Here is an 11,994-nt window from a genome sequence, read left to right as displayed (position 1 = left end):
AACTCTTCCCACTTGCAATCAAAGCGTCTAAAATGCCAAGGCCCTTCAAGCTACAAGGGTGAAAATCTGGGGGAGGCCTCAGCTGTGTGCTCACTGCTCCTGCTGGGAACACAGCCAGGCTCCGTGCTCTATCAGAGCTGTGCAGGGAGCAGTGGCCACGGTGTTGTCAGTCCTCATCGGTTGATGCCGAGCAGTGGGCAGCCATCCTTAGTGCAGTACAGGGATGTGCTGCTCTGCAGGAGTTGGGTGGTTGGGGACTGCTCTTTCTGTTGCATGCCTCTGTCTGGTGTAGAGCTGTTAAGGCAGGTGGTTAAACACGTGCCTCTCTATTGATCCTCCACTGCTTCATGGAGATAGAGCAGTGGGCATGGTGGGATGGGCTGATGGTTGATGGGCTGATGGTTGGGCTTGATGAGCTTAGTGGTCGTTTAGAACCTTAATAAGCCTACAATTCTCTGATGTTCTCTCCTTTAACAGCCTGTGCAGTGCTCTTCCCCCTGTTTGGCACTGGGTAGCCAAGGACAGAAGTATAAAAGGAGGCAGGTTATTCTCCAAATGTACCACAAAACAACAGCAACAACAAAGAGGTGTGTTTTTGTTTTTAAAGCAATTTTTACTAGGTACTTGGTTTGCAGCCAGCAGCCTAATGCATCACTGAATTTAGCTCTGTCTGCTCTGCAGTGCAGTTGCCCAAGAAATCAATGGCCTGACATACTTTCCTTTGCTAGAAAATACACTTTTGCTTGAGTGGGTGTGAAAACCAAGAGCTCGCCAAAACCTGCTCAGCGCTGAGGAAAATTTCCCCTTCCACATCCAGCATCAAAGGCGGCCACTGGACAAAGGCTTTGCCCTGCTACTCTTGTTTTGCTTGCAGGGGCCATGCAGCTTTCAATGCCTACTGGTGGGCAGTTAAGCAGAGGGAAATGTCTTCTATTCTCTGGTTAAAAACAACCCTATTCTGGTGTGAATTTGCAGTCCAGGTGGATTTTCTGGCTTTCTCCGTTCATGGCAATCATTCATAAAGCATCAGGAAAGCTCTGTTGCATAGCCAGGGCTGAGCATTTGTGTCCACGCACTGGAGAATGCCATGCTCCATTATAAACCCTTCTGGGAGAGAGGTGTGCAAACCTCCCCGCTCCTCTGCTAAATCCCAGCCTCACTGGGAAAGCCGAAATTTAAATATAACTCCTGATTTCATAGCAGGATCCCTTGGTCGGCCGATTGTTTAATACTTGGAGAACAGCCACCCTAAAAAATAACAGAACAAAAGTCACAAAAACAACCTCTGGATCAACCTCTTTCCTACCCATGTTTTGACACTGGAGGCGATTTCCAGGAATGCCCAAGCTGGAAGCAAACCCGCTGCCTGCAGGGATGGGGATGTGATGAGGTGACCCAGTGACAGATGGGTGCCACCACTGTGCGGTGCCTCATCCCCCTGCCACACCGTGCTGCTTTCATTTCCTCTCTGTATGTTCTTAGGATCCCCTGTATTGTTGGTTTATAAGACTGTAAAGTCACAGAATTAGTAAGGTTGGAAAAGACCTCTAAGATCGAGTTCAACCCCAACCCTTCCCCAGTATGCCCACTGGGCCCATAGCCCTGGAAGCAAACCCTAAACCACCCCCAAAAGAGGAGTACACTGATTGTATCACAGGGCTGTGTCTTTCCTGCCTGCTTCCAGGGTTTGCACAGGGGTTAAGGTCTCAGCTGATGGGGAGACCAGCTCAGCAGAGTGTCAGGGGTGGAAGTGAGGATACACAAGGGAAAGCAATGCAGAGCACTATGCTGGGCAGCAGCTCTCCGAGCTGAGATTTCCTATATTACCACGGTTTTGGTGAATTGGTTGTCATTGTAAGGAAAGTATTGGTTCCCATAGGAATCCTGGTGGCTCAGCCACCACCCTGCCTTCTAGCACCAGCATTTCCTGCTCTTCTTTCCTCTGCAAACAAGTGCCGTATCGAACCGGCTGGTGCTGATTATAACAACTCTTGGCTGTGCAGATGGCTGCCGAGTGCCGGCTTTGCTCAGAACATCCCTCTGCTCTGCCCAGGTGGCCGTGACCTGGAGAAGCCAAAAACCTGCTCCTGTCCTCCCCTGAGACACTCTTGATGTGCAGCTGGGAGTTCTCTAAAGGATTTCACAGCAGCTGAGCTCATGCAAAATGGTATTTTTTGCTTTGCCCTTTGCATGCCTTCCTTGTCCTTGTCCCTCTAGTTTCCCTCCCGCGCTCCAGAAGAAGAGAACGATGGCAGACATGCCAGCTTTGAAAGCACTGAGTGCTTCACTGAAGGCAGCTCATTACAACGTGTTCTCACCGATGTCTGCTGCCCCTTATCAGCCCATCAGCCTGAGCACATCACCCTCCGGCTGCCACCAGACACCACTCGTCCCTGGCGGCCGAGCCCTGGCTGCAGCCTGACTCACTGCGTGGGAGACAGTAATTATTCTGTCCGTGGCAAATTGGACCAGTAATAACCTTTTTCTTCATAGCAGTAATGATGCTCTTTTAAAAAATATATTTTAATTGATCGTGGATAATGAGTTGGACTGAAGGAGCGGGCAGAGAGGGGAGGGGAGGTGAGGGCAGGATGGGGCAGATGGAGCAGGAGGAAGAGGAGGTGGTGATGTCACTCAGGGATGCTGCAATGGGATGGATCCTGCACACAGATGCAGCAGGTGAGGCTCACTATGGTCCCATCAGGGATTTCTCCTGTCTCTTGGTGCCTAAGCAAGGGCTGCATCCCACAGGTGAGCAGAGCACGGATCATGCAAACGAGGTCCTGCTTCCTCCTCCCTCTGCCCACACTCTCACCACCTCCCTCCCCATCTCCTGCCCACACCGTGCTGCTCTGCAGGGCCCTTCTGCTCTGCTCAGGAGGAACAATTGCCCTTTCCCAAGAAGTGTTTTGCTGTGAGCCCCTGGTGCATGTTGGATGAGAAACAAGCTGAATCCAAAAGCACAGTGACCTTCTTTGTTAGTCCTCAGAGCTTGCAAAAGGGATGTATGGGGGTTTTAATGTGAGACTGTTATGTGCCACTGCAGCATTTCAAGTACCACTACTTGCAGAGCAGGGAGATGCCTCTGTTCTTGTCTCTTGCTGGGAAGAAAATGCAACAATGCTCTCTAGAGGCAGAAGAAGTCAAGGAGAGGCTTGCTTTTCCCACTCCACACTTCACTGTGACCTCTCTGCTCTTTGCAGCTGTTTATTTCCCACATAAACAGCAATTTCAGGCCATTTTGGCCTCTTGTGCTGTAGCTCAGATTGTTTGTTTCACCCTACCCCAGGACAACCTCATGTAATTAGTGTGAGAGAGGGTTGGGAGCAGCTGGGAGCTGTGGTCCAGGTCAGGATGCGGCTGTGGGGCTGGAAGGCCATGCAGGGTGATTGGAATGGGGAAGGATGCTGGAAGAGATGGGCTCCAGTATGGTCCAGCATCACTGTGGGGCAGGGAGAGCCCATGGAGCTTGAAGTGGGGTGATGGTAGGGGAACATCCCTAAGGACTGATTCACCCCAGGGCAGGTACAGCTGTAGTGAAACAGGAGCTGCAGGAGCTCAGTCAGGCAGCAACTGCCCCTTAATAAAGGCCATGGGGGGCAGAGGGGCTGGTCTGGGTGGCTGTGGGTCTGTGTGTCTCTTGCTATGGCTGCAGCTTTGTGTGTGTGTACATACACGTGTGCATGCAGTTTGATCCTGAAAGACCTTTCTGAGGTGCTGAGCCCTGCCCATGGAGATGCTGCAGGAGCTCCTGCGTTGCATAAGCCAAGGCTGAAAGTCAGCTCAGGAGGAGCTGGGCCAGGTGCAGCTCCTGCAAAGGGGGCTCGCAGATGCTAGAGCTGTGCAGGTGAACTACAGAGGTTAGAAGTCTGCAAGAACTGCAGACAGTGAGATGTTAGCTCCCTGTCTCAGCAGCTGCAGTCCTCTTCTTCTGCTCTTCCAGAGACCACAGGTGAGGTCTGCACCCAGCTGCACTGGTTGCTTTACATACAATTGTTTGGGTCCTTAGAAAGAGCATGTTGCCTCTCACCTTATATATGCCAAGGTACGGATCTGGTGCATTGATCCAATGGGTTTGCTGCCGTCCTGCAGCAGAGAAGGTTGCTTCTCCCAGCTGCCCAGCTCTGTGCACCAGCAACATGAAGCCTGGACCACTTCTGGCCAATTGGGAAAAAAAAAAGAAATCCAAACAAACTAATTCATTTTACTGTCCTGGCCAGTTTCCAGCTCACTTAATTACTTTCTGCCAATCCACTCTGCAGTCCCGTATGTTGTTGTTTATATATTTTTAGTGGCTCATATTGCACATCTTTCAGCAACAACGGCCGTATGAATAGCTCAGTTTGCTGAATTAATTGTGCTGGTGAAAGGCTCAGGTTAATGTATAAAATGTACTTGGGTCCCTGAATAAAGGAAACAAAGCAAATCATATTAGTGAGCTGAACTGGGTGAATCCAGCGTCCCCAAGTGACCGAGATGTGATGAATTTTGGAGCTGTTTGAAAGCCACAGCAGAATGTTTTGGCTGGGTTCAGACCCAACTCACCACCATGGGCCAGCAGAGAAGGGGAAGATCTCCTGGCTGAGCCTTGCATCCTTCCCAGTGTGTGGATGAGGATAAATGCATCTTGGGCATCTTTGTGTGTGTCTGTATGGCACTGCAGCCTGGATGCGGGTGGGTCTCACTATGGAGGTAATTTAATACCAATAACTGCAGTAGCAGTGAACAGCTACTCTTAATAGGCTGAAAGCTGGAAAAAGCTGATGAGAGCTCAAGGAACTTGTATTTTCATGCTATTTTACTCCATCTGCTTAATACCCCTGGTAATGCAGCTGGCTGGGTTGTGTGGGCTATGGGCTGGGTATGCACAGCTGTGGTGCATCTTCTTGTTGATTTGTGCTAATAGGATTAACAACAGGTAACACCTCTACATAACAGGTGATAATATATTAAGTTCCTGGTATTCATATATATCAGGAGCTCTGTTATAGTTGTTATATGGAGCTGTGCTATCCCACGAAGGCCTGAATCCAGTCTGGAACAGGAATGGGGTAGGACTAAAGAAGGGTGATTTGGGGTTGGGTGGCATTTCAGTGTTTCTTTGGGGTGGTGTGGAGCTGAAACTTACTTAGATTTCACCTTCAAGCTCAGATCTAGCTGATGTCGGTTCTGAATAGAGCTGGGCTGGAGCTCTGTCAGCAAAACCTGTGTGTGCTGTCGCCATGGGCACCTGGACTGCTGCTTGTCTTGTGCTCCTGTTATTCCTGCTAACTTTCCTATTGTAAAGCAAGTGCTGTATTTTGTGTCTGCTGTTATCCAGAGACATGATGCACCTGGGCGCATCTCCCTGCACGACAAGGGAGGGTGTTTTGTGCCAGCATGGGCTGATCTGCACAGAAGGGCAGCGTGTGTTAAGTCGTGCCAGATGAAAGCATTTCTATTTGGAAAACCTTGAGCTGGTTTAATTTCACGGGGTTCTGTGCTCTGCTGAACTCAGTTGATGTGACATGAGCGTGGAACTCAGTGGTTTAATGAATCCAGCTTCCACAAGTCATTGCCCTGAGTCTGTGTTTCTGGTTGAGCTCTTGCATATGTTGCATCTTAATTTCAAGGCTGAGTGATGCGTGATAGATAGTAAACACCCTGAATGTCCTTGTCAGGTTGGGAAATTACCCTTGCATTTAGAACCTGCGCTTTATTTCTAGCTCTGGTTTGTCTTTGCTTCTGATCCCAGCCCTGGGAGCTCATTATGGCTTTTGCTGCTGCATTAAGGATATACGTGTAATCAGGAAAGCACCAGGTGAGAGCATCCCAGGGACCCCCATGGTTGGAGAAAGCCCCCAGAATGGGGATGCTGTGTTCACTGATGTGTGCATCACTGGTTGTGCTGTGGAGAGGTGTTTATTTAGTAAGGAAATGCTGCATCCAGAAGGACATGGTGCTTGTGTTGAGGTTTCCCATTAGGAACACGGTCCCCTCTCTGCTGCCTCTAGCCTGCTTTGATGCACGGTGCTGCCAGCTAATGAAATCTGATTAGCACAAGTGCTTCTTCCTCTCTTCAGCGATTTACAGTGTTCTTAATGTGATGCCTGCTAATGACAGGGGAAGAAGCTAAACCGAGTTATTTTCCCATTGACTAAATGGCAGCTCACATCGCTCCTAAAGGCAGTGAGCAGGAAGGACACTTTCGGGCTGCTGGATTGGGCCCATTCATTCTGACTGCTCAGAACAGGAGAAATTAGGTGATGATCTGATATCTGGTCTTGGCTTGGGGTCCTGGAGCCCAGGATCCTGGAGATTCTTGCTAGCACTCCCCACTTCTGCAGTGCAACTTGCAAGGGATCCTTAGGGTCATGTTTATATGCAACCTCCAGCCTGAGCTACAGAGCTGCTGCATTCCCCCAGCTGTGTCCTTGTGGTGCTCAGGACCTCTCACTGCCTTTCTTTGCCTGTGTGCTTGCTGAAGTTCCTAGAGCAGTTGGAGTGATTGCGGAGTGCGTCTATGCAGCAAAACGTGTAGCAAGCCCCAAGCCTCCTCCTGGGTTTTCAGAGTGCGTCATCAGTTATGTCTGCAAAATGCCTGCAAACGGGGCTGGGAAATGCAAGTCAGATTTCCCCTCTGTCGTCAGCAGTGCTCGTTCTGCATGCAGAGTGCAGATGTCTAGACAATGCAGCAGAGGCACTGAGATAGCGTACAGTGAGGCTTTAGCCAAGTTCTAGTGCCTGCCCTTGTGCTCCGGGGGGTATAGAATAAAGCAGGTTTTTCCTTAATATGTATATACACATATATATATTTTTCCTTGGTGATGAGCACATGTTTTTCTGCAGGATTTACTATGCTGAGTCCCTTACACAGTTTCCACAGGGCTTGTTGAATACCTCCATATTCTCTGGCACTTCTGCTTTGGCCTCTATGGAGAGCTGTTCTTTTTCATGTTGCCATTTGGTGTAAAATTTAACTGCGAATGAGTGTTTCTGTGGAGCAATCCCTCTGTATGATCTGCTCTCTGTGATAATCATAACTCCATGCTAATTACTGACAGCACAGATAACGGTGCTGGGTGCTGAAGCAACTCTCTGTTCCTTTCTCTCCTTGAGTTCCCCTTCCCTTCTGTGTAGCGTCCCTTGTCTGTTTTCTGATCATGAATGCCACCCAAGATTTACTGCTTTCTTACAACACTGTGAACAAATGAGACCAGTTATCCCAAAGAGGCAGGACTTCAACAGCTCAGAATTGACCAGCTGTAAGCAAACGTAAAAGGCTGAAGAGTGAAGCCTATGGAAATGGTGTGGCACCATGCTGGCATGTCTTTGTATCAACTCTACAGATGCTCATCCAGTCGAGGAGACCAATGCCAGGGTCAGCTCATGGGAGAGGCAGGAGATGAAAGATGTGTAACCTTTACATCCCAGCCTTCCCCAGGGCTCTGTTCACACTCAGCTCCTCCTGCCTGTGTCTTTGAGCTGATTTCTGTGAGCTGTATCTTAATCAGGATGTTAATTTTAACCTTTTCTTGAAGGATTATCCTCCACTCTGTTTCATTTCCAGAAATGCTGGCTCCCTATGGGCATATCCTCTTACCTCATCTTCTTCACCTTCAAACTTCCCCATGTCACAGAGCTCTAATGGTGCAGATAGAAACCTGGATGCAGGGAGTGATTCAGTCCCAGTAATGCTTGTCCTGGTACCAGGCTGAAAGGCTGAAGGGGTGGTAGGGGTCTCCCAGTGCTTTGTGAATCCATGTGGAATCTAACAAGGCAGGTGGTGAAAGGAAGCTCTGCTTTGCTAGAAACTGAGGCAGAGCCTGTGCTGCTTTCCAGGCACAGCTGCCGTGACTCATGGGATTAGATCACAGATCTGCCTAAGCAACAGCTTTTGAAGCTCATCTTCTAATTTAGATGATTCGTTCATTTCCCGGAGTGTTTTCTGTGAGTCTGCCTCTCGTTCTCAGTGAGGTTTTTCAGTGTTGCCACCATGTCCTTCTGGTACAGCCCTGGTGCAGCTGTACAGAGACAGGGCTGTGCTGGTGTGGTGATGCAGGGCAGTGAGGACGGGACCCCAGGGAGATGCCTGCATAGATTTGCTTTGCCTCAAGAAGAGTGTGAGCAGGAGCTGTCAATGGCTTGCAGGCAGAGTTAATATTCCCCGTGTGGGCTTTCTGTAGGCAGCAAGACAGGTGTCAGCCTCCTGGAGCCACAGGTGGCTTCTCCTTGATGAGCAGAATTACTCCTCCTATGGAGTAACATTGTGGTTCAAAATAGAAATGTGAGTCCAATTGTGTGCGCAGATGGATGCAGAAAGCAAGGGGAAGTGGTGAGGAACCTGTTAGCTTGGGAAGAGTCTTTGCTTTCTCAGCAACCCACTTAAGTCCTCTGGTACATGACTTTTCTTATTCTGAGCTTCAAAACAAGAGAAGGCTGTGAAAAGCAGGTTGTCTACCATGGAAAGAAGAAATGGTCCTGGATTAGTGCTGCATGTCTGCTCACATTTGCTTTTTGCTGCAGAAAAGATTGCTTTGCACCTCTACCCCCCTCCCCATCCACTGGGTGGGTAACCCATGCCCTTGTCCTGATTCAACCCGCATGCTCCTCCCCATCCCCATTGCAGCGGTGCTTACTGCTTAAATGATGAAAAACCATCTGCTTGCCAGTTCTCCTGGTGGAAACTGTTCAGGAACGATATAAAGGAAAAACACAGTTCCATGGTAGTGATGCTTTCCAATTTTTTTTTCTTTTTTTTCCCCCATTGACTATCGCTGTCTTATTAAGTACCAGTTACTAATTAGCCTTCATGTCTCATTAAAATCATAGTGGTTTCTTTACCTACTGAAAATTGCAAATAGTCTTTATTCTGGTCTTTTAATGCACGTTGATTGAAGTATTTATTGAATGCCACTTATGCAGCTCTGTGGCTGCATTCAATTTCTTCTTAAGACATTTACTAAACCGTTGCTTAGAATTACTCCAACCCATCTGGCCTATTAAGTGTTTGTGCAGAGCGTACCCAGTTTTTTTCCCATACACTTCCTCAATTAATACTGAATATTCAAGAGAACGATGTGTTTTTTTCCCTCCCTGCCATCTGATCTTTCTGCCACCTATTGTGGTGTCTTTGGGTAGGGCTGCTGTTCTAGCAATGGATCTCAGGGGATGGACGTTGGGTTGGAGGTGAGAGCGGTGTTCTCAGTTCTATGCAGTGATCTCAGCAGGCAGATGGCCCCGTGAATGGGCACCTTCAAAGGCAAAATAGGTTATTCTTGCATAGTAGGAGAGGATGGCCTGGAGGCAGGGATTGAAATCCACCCCACTGGCTGTCAGCTCTGGAAGCAGCCCCAAATTCTAAGCAGGAGGAGGTTAGGAGGGATTAAGCCTGAGCTCTGCTGGCAGGGCTTTGTGGGGAAGCACTTATACAAAACCTGCCGGCATTAGGCATGACAGCAACATGATTTTACTTCTGTAGTCATCCGCACAAACAAAAATGAGAACAGAACATGTCACTTGCTTTTGGTGATTATCCAAAGCAGGCTGAACCTGGTGCCAGCAGCAAAATCAGGGCTAAGAAGGGATTTAAGTGGCAGTAAAATATTCACGGCGGGGTTGAGGGCAGAAAGTAGCTATTAGATCTGCAGTAAGACAGGAGCTGCCTTTATAGCTCTTCCTGTCAGGTAGGAAGAGGTGCTTCCTGGCCCATCCCAGCTGTAAATCTGTCTGTTTGGAGGCAGAAATAAGAGATGCTGAAGAGGAGGAATGGCAGCGATGCTTATTTCAGAGCATTGTGCTGAATTTTCAAGCAGTCTTTATAGGAGCATCATGTAGGCTTGTGAAGTCAATGAGAAAGCCTTGTTTTGTGTGTTACACTTTCCACAAGGAGGGAAGAAGCGAGCATTGCTGGAAGTAGAAGCACACTGTAGTTCTTCACCTTGGGGGTGCTCATGGTGCCATGTGTACAGGCTCACATGGGGATGGCTGGGGGCTTGGCAGTGACCTGGGCTGGCCAACGCAGTTTAAGCTCTGGTTGGGTTTGTCTGGAGCTTTGTTCCATGTCTGTGAGTGGGATGGGGTCCTCCAGATGCCCTCTCCTGCAGCTCTGTTGGCTGTTGGACCTATTGGCAGCTTATCTTAATGAGTGAACTGTGCAAGCATGAAGCAAAATCAATGTTTGAGCACTTAGCATAGGTTTTGCCTGTTTGTAGGCAGAAAGACCTCAGTGGGAACAGGGAAGAATCAAACAAACCAGAACAATTAAAGCAAATATTCCAGTACGTTGCCAATGAGTCTGCAGCCGAAACCAAAACACTTCTAAGTGGATCCTTCGGTCCCAGGACACACTGAGTGAGGAGCAGCTGGGCCAGAGGCGTGCAGAAGTGAAGCAGAAGCAGCACAGCATGGCCATCATTCCCAGTCCTGTCTCAATGATGGATGCATCCAGATGAGACAAAGCCTGTCAGAGCCACTGGGTGGTTTTAAGGCACTGCTTAGCTCGAGCACAGGGAATATTTAAGTATCTTAATGGCTTGACTTCAGACATCTCAATTTCTGTGTCGTCTTGGCACATTTCTCTCCTCTTGGGAAGGGAATGGAGCTGAACCACCTTGCTTATCACTGTGCAATGCCTGGAGAGAGGAGTGGGGTCAGTGGCAGAGCACTGAGCCTTGATCTCCCACTGGATGTGAGCGCATCCTTGTGGACCCTGGGTGCCTAATGGGAGAATGATTTCCTCTTCTCCTCCTTCAGCCATTTGTCTTTAGTCCTGACCTCCTGAGTGATCTGTATAGATATTTTCTAATTCTTTTTCATTACTTATCCTAATAGAGCCCAGAGCATTATCTTGGCTCCTTTGGGATACTCACAACCCAATGGAAGCAGAGGGATGTCTGGATGCCCCAATGGTTGCTGCTGTGCTATAAAGCTTCATCTCCCATCTTCCTTGGGAAGAGGTGGCTTTATACTAAGCAAGCCACAGCTTCGGGGTCCATATGAACCCTCAGCCAGTGCTGCAGGGCTGCCAGCCCTCAGCTTCTGCCACACATCCCAATGGTGGTGGCTTTTCTTAGCTTGTCGCACTGCTATTTCTGGAGATCATTAGGAGCTCTTGGAGCTTGGCTTTGTCTCTGCCAGCTTGATTGAGGGAAACCGAAGGGAGGCGGGGTGTCAGCAAAGCTGTATATGGGTGCCTGCGTGCACTTATCAGCGTAAACACAGTGTATGAAATTCATATTGATCCAAACAAGGCCACACAAATGCAAATCAGCCGTATCCTGCTTCATTACCATGCTTCAAAACCTGCCCTGCTGCTATCAGCTGGAGCAGCCATCTCCCCCGGGCTGTGTGCTGCTGCTGTCCCTGTGGGCTCCAGGGCTGCTTTGGGGAATATCTCAGATTCTGACTAAGATTGTGACTTTACATTTGTGATGGAGTTGGGATGAAGTTGGGGGCTGTGTCACTGCGTATGGGGAAAATCCTGCCAGGACAGGACCTTGCTCATGGGTCTGGTGATGCTCTGAGATGTGTCACCTGCTGGTGGGAGCACTGACCCCATGTGGTGCCGTGCATGGTGGTGTGCCCTTCTCATGGCATTTCTTTGGTGAAAATATGGTGAGAGAAGGAGAGAAAAACCTTCAAGCTCTGCTATAGAGATGGGGGTCTGTGTGCTTTGGGGGCAGTGGCATTCTGTAGCTCTTAGCACATTGCTTTCCCTTTATGAGCAGAACCTGAGTGTATCCTTCCCTGCAGCCTGCCTGCTGCAAGCCACTCTGCTGCCCTTTGTCACCAATGGGCACCAGCAAAGCAACGCTGAGCCACGGTGCAACTGCAGAGCTTTGTGGAAATCCATTTTTTCCTTCCTGAAATAGCAAAGACAGTGTTCAGCAGTAATAATGCCTGCTGGAATTGGAGTGACTGACAACAGCATCTCCTGGTGAGAGACACGAGTGCAGTATTTCAGACAAAAGGAGACATTTCCATGCCTTCCAGTACTGCAAACCTGTATTTTGC

At 49.0% G+C, this 11,994-nt stretch overlaps 1 long non-coding RNA gene across 1 annotated transcript; it reads left to right on the top strand.

The window, feature by feature from the left end:
* Positions 1-362: 362 nt before the first annotated feature.
* On the top strand, positions 363-2,536 carry LOC146757851 (uncharacterized). Its single transcript, XR_014935792.1, has 3 exons — positions 363-587; positions 2,054-2,167; positions 2,342-2,536. It is a non-coding gene; the product is annotated as an uncharacterized LOC146757851 (long non-coding RNA).
* Positions 2,537-11,994: the final 9,458 nt, after the last annotated feature.

Source organism: Coturnix japonica, chromosome 19 (genome assembly GCF_054131305.1).
Source record: "Coturnix japonica strain WE chromosome 19, WE-NBRP24, whole genome shotgun sequence".
Classification (NCBI taxonomy): Eukaryota; Metazoa; Chordata; class Aves; order Galliformes; family Phasianidae; genus Coturnix; species Coturnix japonica.
Note: the sequence above shows the minus strand (reverse complement) of the source record. Positions and strands in the feature narration are given on the sequence as shown.